This window comes from Piliocolobus tephrosceles, chromosome 6, assembly GCF_002776525.5.
Source record: "Piliocolobus tephrosceles isolate RC106 chromosome 6, ASM277652v3, whole genome shotgun sequence".
Lineage (NCBI taxonomy): Eukaryota > Metazoa > Chordata > Mammalia > Primates > Cercopithecidae > Piliocolobus > Piliocolobus tephrosceles.
In genome coordinates this window covers 95589829-95608941 of record NC_045439.1, presented here as the reverse complement: position 1 = coordinate 95608941, position 19113 = coordinate 95589829, and the positions used below count along the sequence as shown (strand labels likewise).

At 43.3% G+C, this 19113-nt stretch overlaps 1 long non-coding RNA gene and 1 pseudogene across 2 annotated transcripts in view; one reads left to right on the top strand and one right to left on the bottom strand.

Moving 5' to 3' along the window:
- Positions 1 to 15217, top strand: part of LOC111522936 — a 39250-nt gene extending 24033 nt beyond the window's left edge. Inside the window, exon 3 of the long non-coding RNA XR_002725371.1 lies at positions 15020 to 15217. This is a non-coding gene — a long non-coding RNA (uncharacterized LOC111522936). The remainder of the gene's footprint in view (positions 1 to 15019) is intronic.
- On the bottom strand, positions 14373 to 14935 carry LOC111522935 (annotated as a pseudogene). The gene has a single exon (XR_002725370.3). The product of XR_002725370.3 is annotated as a cytochrome b-c1 complex subunit 10 pseudogene (transcript).
- Positions 15218 to 19113: the final 3896 nt, after the last annotated feature.

Genomic DNA, 19113 nt, shown 5'->3' with positions numbered 1-19113 from the left:
CTTCTTCTTCTTCTTCTTCTTCTTCTTCTTCTTCTTCTTCTTCTTCTTCTTCTTCTTCTTCTTCTTCTTCCTCTTCTTCCTTTGAGACAGAGTCTCACTATGTCATCCATGCTGCAGTGCAGTGGCATGGTCTTGGTTCACTGCCACCTCCAATTCCTAGGTTCAAGTGATTCTTGTACCTCAGCCTTCCTAGTAGCTAGGATTACAGATGCCCGTCATCATGCCTGGCTAATTTTCGTATTTTTAGTAGAGATGGGATTTCACCGTGTTGGCCAGGCTGGTCTCAAACTCCTGACTTCAAGTGACCTGCTGTCCTCAGCCTCCCCAAAGTGCTGGGATCACAGGTGTGAGCCACTGTGCCCAGTCTAACTGTATTTTTTAAAATTTCTTTTTCCTCCCTTAAGGATGTGACTTAAATGTTTATAGTTTATTGTAGCCTAATTCAGGGGTGAAGGCTCTGTATGCTTTCAGGGGTGCTTTCAGAGGTGCAGGCTCTGTATGAGTTCCTTGGTTATAGAGTCTTTGGATGACGGCTTTTTCAGATGCTGGTTGTGGTAGCACTGTGCTCAGTGTGTGAGCAAGTTCACTGTCTCCCATAGGATTGGAATGACAGAGGTCTCTTGAAGCTTATCTCATTCCCCCATATTATGTACTTCTTTCTGTCTTTATTTTTTCCCCAGTATTTTATTTACTGGGTTGAACAGTCCAGGTGTCAGACCAAAAGGGGAGCTATCCATGGGTGAAAATTGGCTGTGGCTAAGGCAGGTGGGTAAATGCAATAACCAATGATGGGCAGAGGTCCCTGCCTTGACAGAGGTGGCTGGGGGAGTTCTCAGTGAAACATGCTGAGCTCTTATCAGAAGGAAGGACTGGAGCCACCTCAGTTCTTCTGCCAGGCCAGGAGGAAAGCTATCCACCTCCCAGACACACTCTTGACCCAGTGTTCTGGCTATTCAGAGCAGATAGGCACCTCTACTCATCTGCAGGAATGTTGATGTTCCAAGTAGAGAGGAATTGTGACTCTGTCTCTTGGGCAAGCCTGCACCTGGAGGGTGCTCCTCTGGTAGGGATGCAGTCACCCCGAAGTGTTCCAGAGAGGCTGTCTAGAGGTGCACCCACACTGAGTTCCCATGGGAAAAGCCCCAGCTGTGTTTGCAGTGGTGAATGAGGTGGAAAAGAAATCCCCCTCTCCAAGGCCCTTCACAAACACCAGCACTGCCTGACTCGTGGGGGGAGAGCTACAGATTTTCCCTACTGATACCAGTACTGCAATTGTGCCTCTGCTGAAGGAAACTTCCCACCAGCAGAAAGACCCGGGACTCGAGGCTTGCCACCTGGGTTCTTTTGTCCCACTGGGTGTTCCCTTGAAGGGGTGCACTCCCCCTTCCTTTAGGAGTGGGAAGTCCTGAGAGCCAGACTACTGTGAATGCTGTTACTCCTCTGGGTCTAGCCACCCAGTGTGGCTGCCACACTGCAGCCTGCTACTAGGGGATATCTGCAAGGGATCCAGAGTTGTGACCTGCCCTCAAGTCTCCTAGCAGCGGGTGCCAGCACCAGCTCTAATAGGAGTGGCAAGGGAGTGATGTAGACTCAGAGATTCCTTGGTTATGGATAGTCTTCGTGTATTGGCTTCCTCATATGCCCATTTGGGTAGTAATAAAGAGGTCACGTGGACAGATTCACGACCTCCTGGTTAGCCAGAGTGGTGCAGGCAATGGTGATGGCTGGGGTCACACACAAGTTTTCTCCTTCCTGGACACAGTGTTATTCTAGCTGCAGATGCTGTAATGGACTGTATGAGTTGGCCTCCAGTCAGGAAGTGATGCTTGCCAAAGAGCACCAGCTATCACAGAAGTGATGGAATTTGTGCCTGTCTTATGCTACCCAGGGCTGGTACTTTGGATTAACAGGCAATGGGTGGGGCCATAAAGCTCCGAAAAGTGTCTGTCCTTTGTGCTCCTAAAAGTTTCTGTCTTTGGCGGGGCGCGGTGGCTCACGCCTGTAATCCCAGCACTTTGGGATGCCGAGACGGGCGGATCACGAGGTCGGCAGATCGAGACCACCCTGGCTAACATGGTGAAACCCCGCTCTACTGAAAATACAAAAATTAGCCGGGCGTGGTGGCGGGCGCCTGTAGTCCCAGCTACTCGCGAGGCGGAGGCAGGAGAATGGCGTGAACCCGGGAGGCGGAGCTTGTAGTGAGTGGAGATCGCACCACTACACTCCAGCCTGGGCGACAGAGCGAGACTCCGTCTCAAAAAACAAAAAAGTTTCTGTCTTTTGTATCAAGCTACCAGGGTAGGTGGTGGGCAAAGCCAAGTGGGGGCTGGGTCAGGCAGGTCCCTGTTTTGACTTTTCACATGCGGTGCTAGCAGTGGCCCCTGTGGGAGTTGGGGGGTGGTTCTCTGGCCTTTGGGATAATGTTCCAGAGAGGAGAATAACTGCCTCTGCTGCACAGGAGAGTTCATGCAGGGAGTAGGGAGTAACAAGCAGCAGTAAGCCCCACCCAGCTCCCGTGCACTTGGCAAGGCAGACCTCTTACCTGCAATATTCTGCTAGCAGCAGCCAGCTAAATTCCTGGCCATCTATGCTTAGAACTCAAAACCTCCTTGGGCCATAAGCCTTCCCCTGCAGAGACAAGAACCATGGCTTTCAGGCCATGCCCCTCCCAGTCTGCCTGCACCCAGCTCATTTGCTCATGGCTGCAGCACACTTCCCATTCACTCCTGGGTTCTGGCCAAGGGAGTTCTTCCCCACTTGAGGTTATATTGCAAAATTCATTTGGGAGCTTCTTTTTTTATTATTATTATACTTTAAGTTATAGAGTAAATGTGCACAACATGCAGGTTTGCTACATATGTATACATGAGCCATGTTGGTGTGCTGCACCCATTAACTCGTCATTTACATTAGGTATATCTCCTAATGCTATCCCTCCGCCCTCTCCCCTCCCCACAATAGGACCCAGTGTGTGATGTTCCCCTTCCCGAGTCCAAGTGATCTCATTGTTCAGTTCCCACCTATGAGTGAGAACATGCGGTGTTTGGTTTTCTGTTCTTGTGATAGTTTGCTAAGAATGATGGTTTCCAGCTGCATCCATGTCCCTACAAAGGACGCAAACTCATCCTTTTTATGGCTGCATAGTATTCCATGGTGTATATGTGCCACATTTCCTTAATCCAGTCTGTCACTGATGAACATTTGGGTTGATTCCAAGTCTTTGCTATTGTGAATAGTGCCGCAATAAACATACGTGTGCATGTGTCTTTATAGCAGCATGGGGAGCTTCTTTTAATTAACTCAGGCAATGGTTGCTGCCTGTGTAATTTGGCAGACTTTTGTGAGGTGTCCTGGTGGCAGAATAAGGAATGGCTTCCCTTGGTCCATGCTGGAGACTGGGAGTGCGTGCAAAGTTCTTCCTGCTGCCGTTTGTGCTTTTATATTCCTCTTCACTCCCAAAATCAGTTCCAGTGTTGGGTAGGGTTAAGGCCTTTCCCTGCGGCCTATATTACCAGGTTCCCCGGTGGGGGCTGTATACCATGGAGGCAGTCTCTACCCCGTCACACTCTGGGGACTTACAGTTGTGTTTTTTGTTTGTTTGTTTGTTTGTTTTTTTTAACCTAGCTCATGCCATAGACTGCAGCCTGCTACTTTAAAAAAATAATCTGTGGGCCAGGTGTGGTGGCTCATGCCTGTAATCCCAGACTTTGGGAACCCAAGACAGGTGGATCACTTGAAGTCAGGAGTTTGAGACCAGCCTGGCCAATATGGTGAAACCCCATCTCTACTAAAAATACAAAAATTAACTGGTGGTGATGCATGCCTGTAGTCCCAGCTACTCGGGAGGCTGAGGCAGGAGAATTGCTTGAACCTGAGAGGCAGAGGTTGCAGTGAGCCGAGATTATGCCGTGCCACTCCACTCCAGCCTGGGTGACAGAGTGAGACTCCATCTCTAAAATAAAATAAAATAATCTGTGGATTTTAGTTTTCCTGTTTCGTTCCTGCATTGTTTCTTGGGAAAAAAGTCACAGTGTGAATATCTACAGGTTATTTTGTCTTTCCAAGTGGGAGAAACATGCTAACACTGTCTCCAATTTGTCATCTTGGAGAATAAAAGCAATTCTAAAGGCTATCTAGACGTTGAAACTATCTGGTAATTTAAAATAACTGTGATTAACATGTTAAAGGCTCCACTGGAAAACGTAAACAACATGTATGAATCGATGGATTTCAGTAGAGAGGCAAAGTATATGAAAGAGTCAAATTTAATTGATAGAAATAAAAAACAAGGTAACAGAGATGAATTATGTCAATGAGCAGTTCAGGAGATTTTACATTGCTGAGGAAAGAATATATGAACCTGAAAACAGGTTGTTAAAAATTATGCAAACCAAGACACAAAGAGAAAAAAAGTAAAAACCCCAGAGCACCCAAAAGCTATGGGACAATATTGAATGGTCTAACGTAAGTGTAATTAGAATACCAGAAGGAAAGGAGAGAAACAGTGAGATAGAAGACTTAAACTATATTACTCACCCCATTTTTCTTCTTGAAGCTAACCACTTATCCTAAAGTGAGTGTGTATTACTTCCATCCTGTTTTTAATACTTTCTAGTATAGCTAAATATAGCACCAAATATGTGTATAGGTTCAGACCTGAATGGGTTTGAAACAATGGAGTTGCTTTTGTTTTTAAATGTATATAAATGGCATCATGTATCCTTTTTTTAATTTACTTTTTTAAATTAAAAATTAACATTCATTAATTTTTACTGGATGGTATCCCATTATATAGTTTACTTATTCCCCAAATGATAGAAAAACTGGTTTTAGTTTTTATTATTATAAACAATGCTGCAATAAACATATTTACACATGACATTGTGAACATGTGAGTTTCATAATATATTCCTCAGTGTACAATTCTGAGTTGAGAAAAAGCAATTTTTTTTTTTAGAAGAGTCTCACTCTGTCACCCAGGCTGGAGAGCAGTGTCATCTCTACTACAACCTCCACCTCGTGGTTCAAGTAATTCTCCTGCCTCAGCCTCCTAAGTAGCCGGGATTATATGTGCCTGCCACCTCACCTGGGTAATTTTTGTATTTTTAGTAGAAATGAGGTCTCACCAGGTTGACCAGGCTGATCGCAAACTCCTGACCTCAACTGATCCGTCTGCCTCTGCCTCCCAAAGTGCTAGGATTATAGGCGTGACCACTGTGCCCCGCAAGAAAAAGGAATTTTCAATATTGCTATTGCCAAATTGTTCATTAAAGTGGTTAAACTGATTTACACCTCCACTAGCAGTGAATAGTAATTTCTAATTCATGACATCTTCATGAACACTTAGTATTATCAGACTCTTAATTGCTGCTAAATTATAGGTGTAAAATTATTGTTGTTTTAATTTGCATTTTCCCTGAACATTTTATTTTTTATTTTTTTATTTTTTTGAGACAGAGTCTTGCTCCATCGCCCATGTCAGACTGCAGTGGTGCCATCTCAGCTCACTGCAACCTCCACCTCTCGGGTTCAAGCAGTTCTCATGCCTCAGCCTCCCAAGAAGCTGGGATTACAGGCATCCAACATCACGCCTGGCTAATTTCTTTTATATTTTTAGTAGAGACAGGGTTTTGCCATGTTGGCCAGGCTGGTCTCGAACTCCTGGCCTCAAGTGATCTGCTCACCTTGACCTTCCAAAGTGCTGAGATTATAGGCATGAGCCACTGCGCCCAGCCCTGAATATCTTTTTGTATCTTTATTGGACATTTACGTTTCTGTTTATGTAAATTCCATGATCATATTATTTGCCCATTTTTAATTGCATTGTTTGTCTTTTTCCTACTATTTTGTAAGATTTCTTCATCCCAGTTGATTAGATATTCTTATCTGTGGCTGGCTTTTTATTTTTGCTATGAGCTCCTTTTTTTATACAGATATTAGAATTTTAATTTGTAAAATTGAACAATTGTTCTCTTTGTGTTTTTGCTGCCGTATGAAGTGCTTTTTTGCTGTAATATCATAAGATTACATTTTCCTCTATTTTCTTCCCAAAGTGCTATAAATGTTGTTTTCCACATTTGCAAGTTGTTATACGTGAGATAGGGTCTCATTTATCATTTTCTTCATGAAGCCAATTGTCCTGATACTATATTTTCAATTGTGTTTTCTTTCCCCAGTATTTTCAAATGCCACTGTTGTCTAGTTTCAAGTTGCCATTTATATGTGGGTGGGTCTGTTTTTAGGCTTTTAATTTTGTTCTCTTGGCCTGTTCTTCTGTCTTGGTGCCTCTTCTATTTTCTTCACTTAACATTATTTCATAGGAATATATGAGGAAATTTAGAGGTGGCCAACAGTGTCTGGACCACTGAGAGAACAGCTGTAAGAACTAGAGTGTTTATTTTTCTTCCTTTTTTTGGGCTTTATTTTTAATTGACAGATGATAATTGTATATATTTGTAGGGTATAATGTGATATGTTGATACATGTATGCAGTGTGGAATGGGCAAATCAGGCTAATTTTGAGGAGTTTTGATTCCTGATGAGCTTTACTGGGCATAGACTGGAGAACCAGAGACTGCTCCAAAACCTTCTGGAACGCCGCTGTCATTAAGTATGATGAGCAAGCCACATGGCTGGCACTGTGAGTGTAATGACAGGCTTTGGGGAAAAGGAAAGGGGAACTTCAGCCTGTTCTCATCCCGTATTCTTTCACCTGAAAGTTTATTTGAATTATTGAAATTCTTACCATAACTTAGATTATTAAAAATTAAACCTTCTGATGGAAGAGGCAACATACTTACGTACCAGAGTAGGGAATTGTTTTAAAGAAACACAAATGTTCCCTACTTTTCTTTTTTCTCATCCGGTAATAACACGTGAAGGTGGAAGAAATCTTTGAGGTCATCTAGTACGGGTCGCCCAGATGGAATTTTAAGAAGTTTGTTTTACTGATGTACTATGTTCTTATGACAGTTGTGGAGGAAGCGCAGGAGTCGTTTTAAGTCAGAAGAAAGTGATTTCACTGATACTCCCTGGCTAGCTTGACATTTGTCTTCTGAAGTTGGAGGGTCTAGGGCAGCTCTATGAGTCATACCTGAAAAGTCTAAAATCAGGAGGCCATGGTTGGAGCTGCTCCTGAGGCCATGGTTGGAGCTGTTTCTGCCTGGCAGCAGAGTGACAGGTGATGGCTGTACCCTGAGCTGCACTTTCACTAATGATGGGCAAAGATGCCTGTTTTTAGAGTTGTGGAAAGGAAGATTTGAACTGGAATAAATTTATATTATTCATATTACATTGGACTACTCCCAAATTATGTAATTATTAGGTTATTTGAGATTTTATGCAGGAATAGGGAAGAAATTGCAGATAAAGTTTGAAGAGGTGGAGAGAAATAATAAAGTAAGGTTTTTTTTTTTTCTTATATTCCTTTGGGTCCTGCTTAATGAAAACACTGGTTAAATACGAATCTTCAGGTCAGGTGCAGTGGTTCACCCCTGTGATCCCAGCACTTTGGGAGGCCAAAGTGGGTGGATCACCTGAGGCCAGGAGTTCAAGACCAGCCTGGCCAACACAGTGAAAACCCATCTCTATTAAAAATACAAAAATTAGCCAGGCATGGTGGCACGCACCTGTAATCCCAGCTACTCAGGAGGCTGAGGCAGGAGAATGGCTTGAACCTGGGAGGTAGAGGTTCCAGTGAGCAGAGATCTTGCCACTGCACCCCAGCCTGGATGACAGAGCTAGAGAACATCTCAATATATATATATATGTATATATATATACACACACACACACACACACACATAAAAATCTTCAGATTGGGGAATCATAACAAGTCACAACTAAGAAACAATAAACATTTAGGTAAAATCACAAAGAGAATACATTTTATAAATTCCTGCGTGCCCCCCACAACCCCTCCGAGAATATCATGTGACTGTAAATTTGTGGTACTCTGAGGATCCAACATTACCTATGTGATATTCTGGGCAAAAATGAATAACCTGAATCTAATAAAGAAATATCAGACAAACAAAATGAGAAACATTGTATTTAAAGATTTGGGGGAAAGGAGTATAATAAAACTGTCAGTGTAATAAAAGTCAAAAGCTACATAAATAGTCCAGATTCAGGAAGGCTTAAAATATATAACAACTAAATGCAATGCCTGAGAAGAGATTGGGTTGTGTACTTGAGGTGGGGAGATGGGGGAAGAATGTGATAAAAGACATTACCAGGCTGATTGAAGAAACCAGGAGAAGAATGGAAGATTAATAAAAATGTATCATTGTTAAATTTATTAAAGTTGATAACTGAGCTGAGGGTTATACAAGAGAGTGTCTGTACTCTTAGGAAATGCACACTGAAGTATTTAGGGGTAAAGAGCACAGTATGCATAACATATCATCAAGTGGTTCAGAAATAATTTTTTTTTTTTTTTTTTTTTTTTTTTTTTTTTTTTAGTTAGAGTCTTGCTCTTGTCACCCAGGCTGGAGTACAGTGGTGCAATCTAGGCTCACTGCAAACCTCCGCCTCCTGGGTTTAAGTGGTTCTCCTGCCTCAACCTCCCGAGTAGCTGTGAATACAGGCACCCACCACCATGCCCGGCTAATTTTTTGTGTTTTTAGTAGAGACAGGCTTTCACCATGTTGGTCAGGCTGGTCTTGAACTCCTGACCTCAAATGATCCACCTGCCTCAGCCTCCCAAAGTGATGGTATTACAGTCATGAGCCACCACATCCAGCTGCAGAACTAAAACATTCTAATATCCTAATATTTTCTTTATAATTAATGCGTGTTAAAATTTTAACATAATTTTTATTTTTAAATTTGTTATTATTTATTTATTTATTTATTTAGAGACAGGATTTTGCTCTGTTGCCCAGGTTGGAGTGCAGTGGTGAGATTTTGGCTCACTGCAGCCTGTAAGGCTTAAGACATCCTCCTGCCTCAGCTTCCTGAGTAGCTGGGACTACAGGTGTGCACCACCACGCCCAGCTAATTTTTGTATTTTTTTGTAGAGATGGGGTTTTGTCATGTTGCTCACACTGGTCTCGAACTCCTGGGCTCAAACCATCTGCCCACCTCCGCCTCCCAAAGTGCTGGGTTAGAGGCGTGAGCCACCAAGCCCATTCTAAAATTTAAGATAAGAAAAAAAAAAAAAAAAATCTGTAACTTCTTAAATAGTTAGGGGAAAATGGAATAAAGAAAACAAGATATCCTCGCTTTTCCAAAAAAGGGCTAAGAAACCAACAGCATAAGTAGAAATACACAAAACAAATAGTGAAAATACATCTCACCATATTGGCAATCACAGGGCATGTAAGTATCTATAAAATAGAAAATCACGTAGAAGTCAAAACAAACTAATCAGATCTATATATATCAACACAAACAAGTCTTGGATACATTGTACTACGTTTATAAAATAAGATGCAAAAGGATATCATAGTAAAGGACCAGTTTGTAAAATTAAAAAATGACATAAAACGATGTTATATATTGTCTATAGATATGAATATATGTAGCAAAATTATACATGGAAGAATACACACCAAGTTAATGATAGTGTTTATTTCTGGAGTTGAGAGATGGGAGGAATGGGAGAAAGAGATGAGAGTAAATTTTTTTTTTTTTTTTTTTTTGAGACAGGGTCTTACACCATTGCCCTGGCTGGAGTGCAGTGGTACAATCTCAGTTCACTGCAACCTCCACCTCCCAAGTTCAAGTGATTCTCGTGCCTCAGCCTCCCAAGTAACTGGGATTACAGGTGTGTGCCACCACTCTGGGCTAAATTTTTTGTGTGTGTGTGAAGACAGGGTTTCACCATGTTGTCCAGGCTGGTCTTGAACTCCCAGCCTCAAGTGATGTGCCTGCCTCGGCCTCCCTAACTGCTGGGATTATAGGCATGAGCCACTGCACCTGGCCTATGAGAGTGATCTTAACTGTATCTGCAATTTTTTCTTTGAAAAAACAAAAAATAACAACTCTGAAACAACACATAACTAAAAGTTAATGTGTTACAGACACCACAAATGGGTGTCTGTTATATTTATTTCTGGGTTTTTCTGTGCATTTAAAGTATTTAATAATTAAATCTCTGTATTTTCTATTTCTTAATTACATTTTTCTAAGGACATAGAGATGATGCAGTCCTGCTCTCACAGGTGCTGCCTGAGGTGCTTATTAAAATACAGCTTCCAAAAATAGCGCCAGAACTATGTTGGGGTGGGGGGTGGGTGGGTAAGGGAGCTGAGTCCTCATCTATCATACTAGGAAGACAATGGATAATGTCTGATGCTGGTTATTTGTGCACCTAGGGTCCCTCCCAGTTTCATGCTCTGCCCTGCTCCGCTGAGTCCAGTGGACTGCACTGTCCAGGCTTTCTTCCCAGCTGGCTTTCGGGTTTAGCCAGTGGGAGACTCTGTGGGATGATGGGAGGGTGGGATTCAACAGAGGTCAGGGTAGCTCTTGCCAGCTCTCTTCCTACTTTGGCATGCTGTATCTGGCTGTAGCTGCATCCTAGGTACAACTCTTACTCACTGGGCTCTGATAAGTGTTTCCTTCCCTTGTCTCAATAGGCCCTGGAAGCGGGGAGGGTGGTAATAGCTTCTCACCACTGCTAGTCTCTAGGTGTCCTACCATACCTTGTTTGTTACCATATCCAGTCCAGAAACTCTGTGAATAGTCCCTTCATTAAAGCCTTTTCATTTTAACCATCTGGGATGACACAAGAAACACTGTGAAAAGTAAAAATTGCTTTTGTTTGTTTGTTTCAGAACTCCTTTGCTGTGAATGAGAAGATTGACTAGGTGACTTGCTCCAAGTTCAAAGCCTGTTTGCATAAAACAATAATGACCTATCTTTGTTTTGTTATTTTGAGACAGGATCTTGCTCTGTCACTCAGGTTGGAGTGCAGTGGTGCAACATGGTTCACTGCAGCCTCAACCTCCTGGGCTCAAATGATTCTCCCGCCTCAGCCGCCTGAGTAGCTGGGACCACAGGTGCATACTACCATGCCCAGCTAGTATTTTTAAATGATTTTTGTAGAGATGGGATCTCCCTATGTTGCCCAGACTGGTCTTGAACTCATGAGCCCAAGCAATCCTCCTGCCTTGGCCTTCCAAAGTGCTGAGGTTACAGGTGTGAGCCACCACGCCTGGTAACAACTTGGTTCAAGAGCATATGGTTGACAACATCTTGATGAAAAGGGATATGACTGGCCAGGCATGGTGGTTCACACCTGTAACCCAGCACACTGGAAGGCCAAGGCAGGCAGGTCACGAGGTCAGAAGTTCAAGACCAATTTGGCCAACATGGTGAAACCCCATGTCTACTAAAAATTCAAAAATTAGCTGGGTGTGATGTGGGGTGGCTGTAGTCCCAGCTGCTCAGGAGGTTGAGGTGGGAGAATCGCTTGAACTCAGGAGGCGGAGGTTGCAGTGAGCTGAGATCATGCCACTGCACTCCAGCCTGGGTGACAGAGTGAGACTCCATCTCAAAAAAAAAAAAAAAAAAAAAGGATATGGCTGATAACACAGAATGATCTACTCTCCTAAGACCTTGTGCCCCGAGAATTTTATGACTTCTTGGATGGTATCAATTGTGTTTTATGTTTTATTTATTCATTTACTTGGTAAGTTTTGATCAAGTGCTGCTCTGTACTAAGAATTGTGTGAAGAAATGGGGATATATTGCTGTGTGAGAGGAAGTCCTCATGTGCCAGGAGCTTACAGTAGACAGGCGAAGACACGCAAACTCATTACGAATAAATATGGTAAATGTGAGGGGAATGGAAGCAGAGGGTGCTCTGGAGTACCCAGGAGGGTTATTCGGCCCAGCCTTGTACTGTCAGGGATAGTTTCCCAAAAGAAAGGACATCTAACCTGAGAGCTGAAGAATAAATACTAGTTAGCCAAGTTAAGGAGGATGGGTAGATGGGAGGGAGGGAGTTTTAGTTTTAAGGCATTTTAGGTAAAGAGAAAAGCAATTTGGGTAAATCCAATAGGGGATAAAAATCATTTGGGAAACTGAAAGTCAGTCTCTTGAGTTGATTGCTGGAGGACAGGGTGAGATAAGTTAGAAGAAAAACAGGGATCGGATCACAAAAAGCCTTGTGAGTAAGATTAAGGGTAGTTGTATTATTATGAGGTCAATACAAAGCCATTAGATCTTTTGAGTAGATGGTGTGCAGTGTAATTGCATTTGCATTTTTAAAAGATTACCTTGTCTATACGGTGAGAATAAACTGCAGGTGGATAAGAGCAGAGGCAGCTCCCTTAGGAGGTTGTTGCTGTAGCCCAGGCCAGAGATGATGAGTTGGACTTGAGGCTGGGGCTGGAGAGAAGCGGCCAGAGAAGAACATATGGCTAAAGCAGCCAACCTGAAAACATTCAGGAAATTATTGTCATTAGAGGACAACCCGGCAAAATGCAAACTGTTCTATCATTATTTGATCTCAGCTGGACTGTGAACTCTGGGGAGACAGAGACTATTTTGTATTCATCCCCGTTTCCAGTACTACGGAAGTGCTCAGGAAATGAATGTTCTTCCTAAGTGAATCTCAGTGACATGGTGTCTGGATAGAGTGGTAACCCTCATGCCTTTGCTGACCCACCTTTATTAGAGAAGTTCAGTAGCGATTATGAAGTCAATGTGTAGAGCTACTGCAGCAGGGACATTAAGATGCAGAAGCTTTACCCAGTTCACAGTGCATACTGAAATACCCAGGCTGGTTTTTCCTGACTCAGTTCTCTTCTGCCATCTGCTGGGACAGCCTTTCATAGCACATCAAAGCAAGATCACCAACAAAGACAAGTCTGAAAGCTTTGTGGGAGCCGCGGTGGACAATGACTTGGATAAGTTTACAACTTAGTTGGAGATGCAAGTATCACATCCAAACCACTGTCCATTTGAGGCTAATCTTCAGTATTTATTTCCCAAAGACAAAATGTCTTTTTTATAAGAATGAGTTCATGTCCTTTGCAGGTTCATGGATGAAGCTGGAAACCATCATCCTCAGCAAACTAACACAGGAACAGAAAACCAGACACTGCATGTTCTCACTCAAAAGCGGGAATTGAACAATGAGAATTGACACAGGGAGGGGAACATCACACACTGGGGCATGTTGTGGGGTAAGGGGCAAGAGGAGGGAGAGCATTAGGACAAATACCTAATGCATACGGGGCTTAAAACCCAGACAACAGGTTGATAGGTGCAGCAAACCACCATAGCACATGTATACCTATGTAACAAACATGCAGGTTCTGCACATGTATCCCAGAACTTAAAAAACAAAAAGTCTTTTTTTTTTTTTTTTTGAGCTAAAGTCTTGTTTTGTTGCCCAGACTCCAGGCTGGGGTGCAGTGGCATGAACATGGCTCAGTGTAGCCTAGTCTCCTCCTGGGTTCGAGAAATCCTCCCACCTCAGCCCTGCAAAGTGCTGAGATTACAGGCATGAGCCGCCATGCCGGCCCAAGCAGACTATCTTAAATGTCTGTGTTCTCCTTTGAGTTTTTGCAACAACCTTACGATAGCCATATATTATAACATTTTTCAAGCAAGGAAACAGAAACACAGACATTTAAATGAAAAGCCAACTTTGATCAATAAATATGTAGCCCGAGCCAAGACTGAAGCTTCCCTGGCTCCTGGTTCCACACTTTTCTCACAACGTCTCAATGTCTCCAACACACCAAGAGGGAGTTCCGGCAAGCCGAGACAGACTGCTGATCTGCAGCAGGGACAGGGCAGGCCTAATATGGAGGCTGACAAGGCTGGCGGCTCCCTGATGTTCAGCACAGTGATGCAGAACGTTGGCGTGGTGTGGGGTGGGGGAGAGCAACAGAAACGATTCTCCACATTCTATGTTCCCCCAAGATATGTCAAGGTGAACTTTCCAAGGGAAATTTTTTTTAAGTATATGAAAACTAATAGAACTTGAACTTTTGGTGGATGGATGTTGTCAAATAAAATAGACCCTACTATTTTTGTTAATGTATGTGGTTAAGACTAAGAAACTATTGCGCCATCCTTTTCTCTCTCTCTTTTTTTTTTTTTTTTTGAAGACAGGGTCTCACTCTGTTGCCCAGGCTGGCGTGCAGTAGTGAGATCACAGCTCACTGCAGCCTTGAAAATCTGGGCTTAAGCAATCCTCCCATCTCAACCTCCCAAGTAGCTGGCACTACAGGCATAGGCCACCACATCTGGCTAATTACTTTTTATTTTTGTAGAGACAAAGTCTTGCTATGTTGCCCAAGGAATCTTCCTGTCTCACCCTCCCAAAGCACAGGGATTACAGGTGTGAGCCACTGCACCTAGTCAACTTTTCTCATTTAAACGTAAGTTGTTCTTTTTTTTTTTTTTTTTTTCTTATGAAACATTTTAAATAAGCAGTTTCTGCCAGCCATTGGGAAACTCTCCTAGATTCACAACATTTTGGAGCTGAAAGGATCCCTGGGTCACCTGTGCCAATCCAGCTACAGTCACAGTAACCAAGCCACCAGCATGATCAACATCCGGGCACGGAGCAGGTTTCAGGGAGGTTTAATGCAACCTGCATTAAAAGATCCAAGCTGTTTTCAGAAACATAAGAAGTCTGAAGTTGAGCTGTGGATTTCCTCATGTCCATCCTGAGGGTTGGGCTGCTCCAGATGCAGCAGGCGCTGAGGCAGGAGGAGCTGGTGCCACCAGGAACCAGAGGGGTGTGCGAAGGGCCAGTGTAATTAATCATCCTTCTTAAACTTGCCATTGATGTAAGGTACCCAGCCCAGGATCAGCCGCCAATCGGTGGCCCACACCAGCCCCACGGTGCCCACGGCACCCCACGTGTAGACCATCGGGATCCAGTTCTTGACCAGCTGCTGGTAGCGTGGGCCCAGGAACCGGGTCACCATCGCCGTGGAGTCGCACCCTCAGGGTGACCCTGTCCGGCTGACCCCAAGTTGTTCTTATATGAATGTCTTGGTGTTAAAAAATCCAAACATTCAGGTAATGCTAAACATTCCTTTTACTACAGGTTTCAAGCCTTTCCCCAAAGACAACCACAGTCAGGAGTATGCTTCCAGATCTTCTTCTAGGAAAAATGAGTGTTCATTGCAGGAAGTCAGGGACCCCAAATGGAGAGACCAGCTGGAGCCACAGCAGAGGATCATAAATTGTGAAGATTTCATTTTAATATGGACATTTATCAATTCCTAAATAATATTTTTATAATTTCTTATGCCTGTCTTACTTTAATCTGTTAATCCTGTTATCTTCGTAAGCTGAGAATGTATATCACCTCAGGACCACTGTGATAGTTGTGTTAACTGTACAAATTGATTGTAAAACACGTGTGTTTGAACAATATGAAATCAGTGCACCCTGAATAAGAACAGAATAACAGTGATTTTTTAGGGAACAAGAGAAGACAACCATAAGGTCTGACTGCCTACGGGGTCGGGCAAAAAGAGCCATATTTTTCTTCTTGCAGAGAGCCTATAAATGGACATGCAAATAGGGAAGATATCGCTAAATTCTTTTTCTAGCAAGGAATATTAATATTAATACCCCGGGAAAGGAATGCATTCTTGCAGGGAGGTCTATAAACAGCCACTCTGGTAGTGTCTGTCTTATGTGGTTGAGATAAGGACTGAGATATGCCCTGGTCTCCTGCAGTACCCTCAGGCTTATTAGGGTGGGGAAAAATACTGCCCTGGTAAATTTGTGGTCAGACTAGTTCTCTGCTCTCGAACTCTGTTTTCTGTTGTTTAAGATGTTTATCAAGGCAATACGTGCACCGCTGAACATAGACCTTTATCAGTAGTTCTGCTTTTGCCCTTTGCCTTGTGATCTTTGTTGGACCCTTATCAGTAGTTCTCCTTTTTGTCCTTTGAAGCATGTGATCTACTCCCTCTTCTTACACCCACTCCCTTTTTGAAACCCTTAACAAAAAACTTGCTGGTTTGAGGCTCAGGGGGCATCACAGTCCTACCAATATGTGATGTCACCTCTGGTAGCCCAGCTGTAAAAAAATAATTCCTCTCTTTGTACTCTTTCTCTTTATTTCTCAGCCAGCTGACATATATGGAAAATAGGAAGAACCTATGTTGAAATATTGGGGGTGGGTTCTCCCAATGTCTGGCATGCCAGTGTGGTTTTCTTTTTCCTAAGTGCATGTGGGAACCCGATTCCCTTTCGTAGGTGCATCAGGCTGGTCCACAGAAATACTTGTTCAGCTCCCTGATGATTGGTGAGTCATCTGTGTATTGTCCCATGTAACTATGGGTCACATGGAATCTAAACATTATGCTTATCTCTTCTATATTAAACTCTCATTAAAACAGGGAGGAGTTCGAGCACCCATGGAAAATATGGTCACCCTATTCAGGGCAGTGGAGGAACACTGTCTTTAGTTTCCTGAAAAGAGAACATTAGATGTGGAACTATGGGATCGTGTTCGTGCAAAATTCTGGGAACTGGTCCCAACAGGGAATTATGTTCCCGTCACTGTTTGAGGTGATTGGGCCTTGGTACGTGCAGTCCTAATGACATACCAATCCTGTGACCCCCTGCAGTTACCACAGTTTTCTGAATCTGGTGACCCTCTACCTCTTCCTCAGCTTTCCTATCCCGCCTGGACTTGGTTATCTGCTCAGCCTCTCCCTTCGCCTACTCCTCCCCAACCTGACGATGTTGAGGATTCAATATCTAACTCCAGTGACTTTGGCTTAATGTCACCCTCTGATGATCTTATTTCTTTTCACAAAGAGCCGGTATTTGTAGTACCCACAGCCCTGACTTGGACAGCCCAGGACCATATCTATGCTAACTCTTCCCTCTCCAAACTTTTGCAGTCTTTGCCTCTGGAGCCATCTAATGGCTCTGGGACCAAACTACAATTTACCTGTAATTCTGCAAGCCCTCCCCCATCCACCGTAGCCCCTCACCCTCCTATCATTTCAGTCCCTCAACTGGTCACTTTGCCATCCACCCAAACTGCTTCTCTGTACCCTTCTTCATGCATGGATGCCCCTGCCACTCTGGTCACACAGGATTGGGACAATAATCACCAGCATGCTTCTGCCTCTTCTGCTCCCCCAATGCCCCTTTCTCACACTCTCATACCGGTCTGACCTCCTCAACCTCAGTTTCCCTTATCTACGCATACTTTTCCTGTCACTTCTATGCCAACTCCGTCTCATGTGCCTGTTTTTGAAACTTCTATGCAATGCTTATTACACCACAACAAAGAAGCAAGTGGATTAGAGGTGTGGGCTTATCCAGTGATGTTGGAACCTCCCAATGCTGAAGGGGTACAAACGCATCAATATGCGCCATTCAGTCTTACCTTTTTAAAAGAATTCAAGGATGCTTGTACTCAGCATGGTCCTACTTCTCCATGCATTAAAATAGTATTACAAACTCTTTGTACTGGGTCATTTTGCCTCCTTTAGACTGGGACCTTTTGTCAAAAGCTGTTCTAACTCCATCTCAGCATTTACAATCCCATACCTGGTGGTCAGAGGAGGCCCGTCTGCAGGCTCAGCTAAATCAGGCTGATGGCATTCCAATTACTCAGGCTCAGCTCACAGGCTCTGATAATTACTCTGACACTACCACTCAATTAGGCTTTGATGCTCTCACCATGGAACAAGTAACAAATGTGTGTATGAGAGCTTAGGATAAATTACATGGCCCAGGCCAAGCTCCTGTTTCTTTTACTACTATTAAACAGGGTCACAATGAATTATATCCTGATTTTTTGGCTACATTACAAGATGCTGTTGAAAAATCTGTCTCTGATGAGTGCATTCAAGGTATTCTCCTTCATATGTTAGCTTTTGAGAACGCGAACCGTGAGTGTAAAATAGCCATGTGTTCCATCCAATGACAAAATTTACCTCAATTACATTTAGCATTGCTTACTTCAAACTTTCTAAATGTTCCTGAAGACAACACTCTGACTGCAATTGACCGCCATTATACAGGCAAAAAATTCTCCCTAAGTGAAGGCAAGACAGTGTTATGGAAAAACTCCCAAACCAATACCTAGGAACCTGGAAAAATTATAACATGGGGAAGAGGGTATGCTTGTGTTTCACCAGGAGATCATCAATACCCCATCTGGGTGCCCACTAGGAGACTTAAACTTCATGTAAATACTGACAATGAAAACCACAGGGAAGAGACGTCCACGTCAGAGACCACCCTCATATGTGGTGAGATCTGTGCCAACTCCTCAGAAACTGGCACACCAAATCAAAATGGGTCTGGTTCAATCCTCCCTGATGTCAGTGGAGACCCCTCTAACTAATCCCACTTCTCCTAATTCCCTTTCTTTTTCTCCTTATGAACCTAAAAATCTCACCATTTCTATTAGCCTGAAAATAACATCCTCCTGTTCTTCTCTTCCTTCCTCCTTCAGCATTGGATCTTGCTTACAATAGGTTTTATTTAATAATTCTCCTCCTTATACTTTATGTCTCGCCAGTTTCCCCCAAACTGATTCACCTGCTACACAAATTATTCTTATTGGGCTTATGTGCCTTTTCCTCCACTTATTCGACCTCTCACCTGGATGGATGCTCCTGTGAAAATCTATACTAACGATAGTGTGTGGATGTCTGGAGCTACAGATGACCTTTGCCCCGCTCAACCAGGAGAAGAAGGCACTGCATTTAATGCTACTATGGGTTATAAATACCTTCCTCTGTGCCTTGGACATGCACCTGGTGGTATCCATCTAGAAACTCAACTCTGGGCTGCTTATCTTCAGGAGAGATTAGCCACAGGAGAATGGGGACATTTGGTCTCTGGCCTCTCCCTTTCTCCTTTAAGACAAATAAAAAGGGGAGTAATAGGAGATACCCCATACTTTCAATATAAACCTGTAGGAAAACCATGTCCTAAAAAATTTCAGGGCCCATCTAAAACTTTAATTTGGGAAGATTGTGTTAACTCACATGCAGCAGTATTAAAAAATGACTCATATGGTTTAGTAACAGACTGGGCACCAAAGGGCTATTTAAAAAACAATTGCTCCTCTGGTGGAAGGGAATGCCTGGAGTCTACTTATTTTATTTCTTATTGGGAGGACGAGGATCATCCTCCTACTTTGCATAGGTAGTT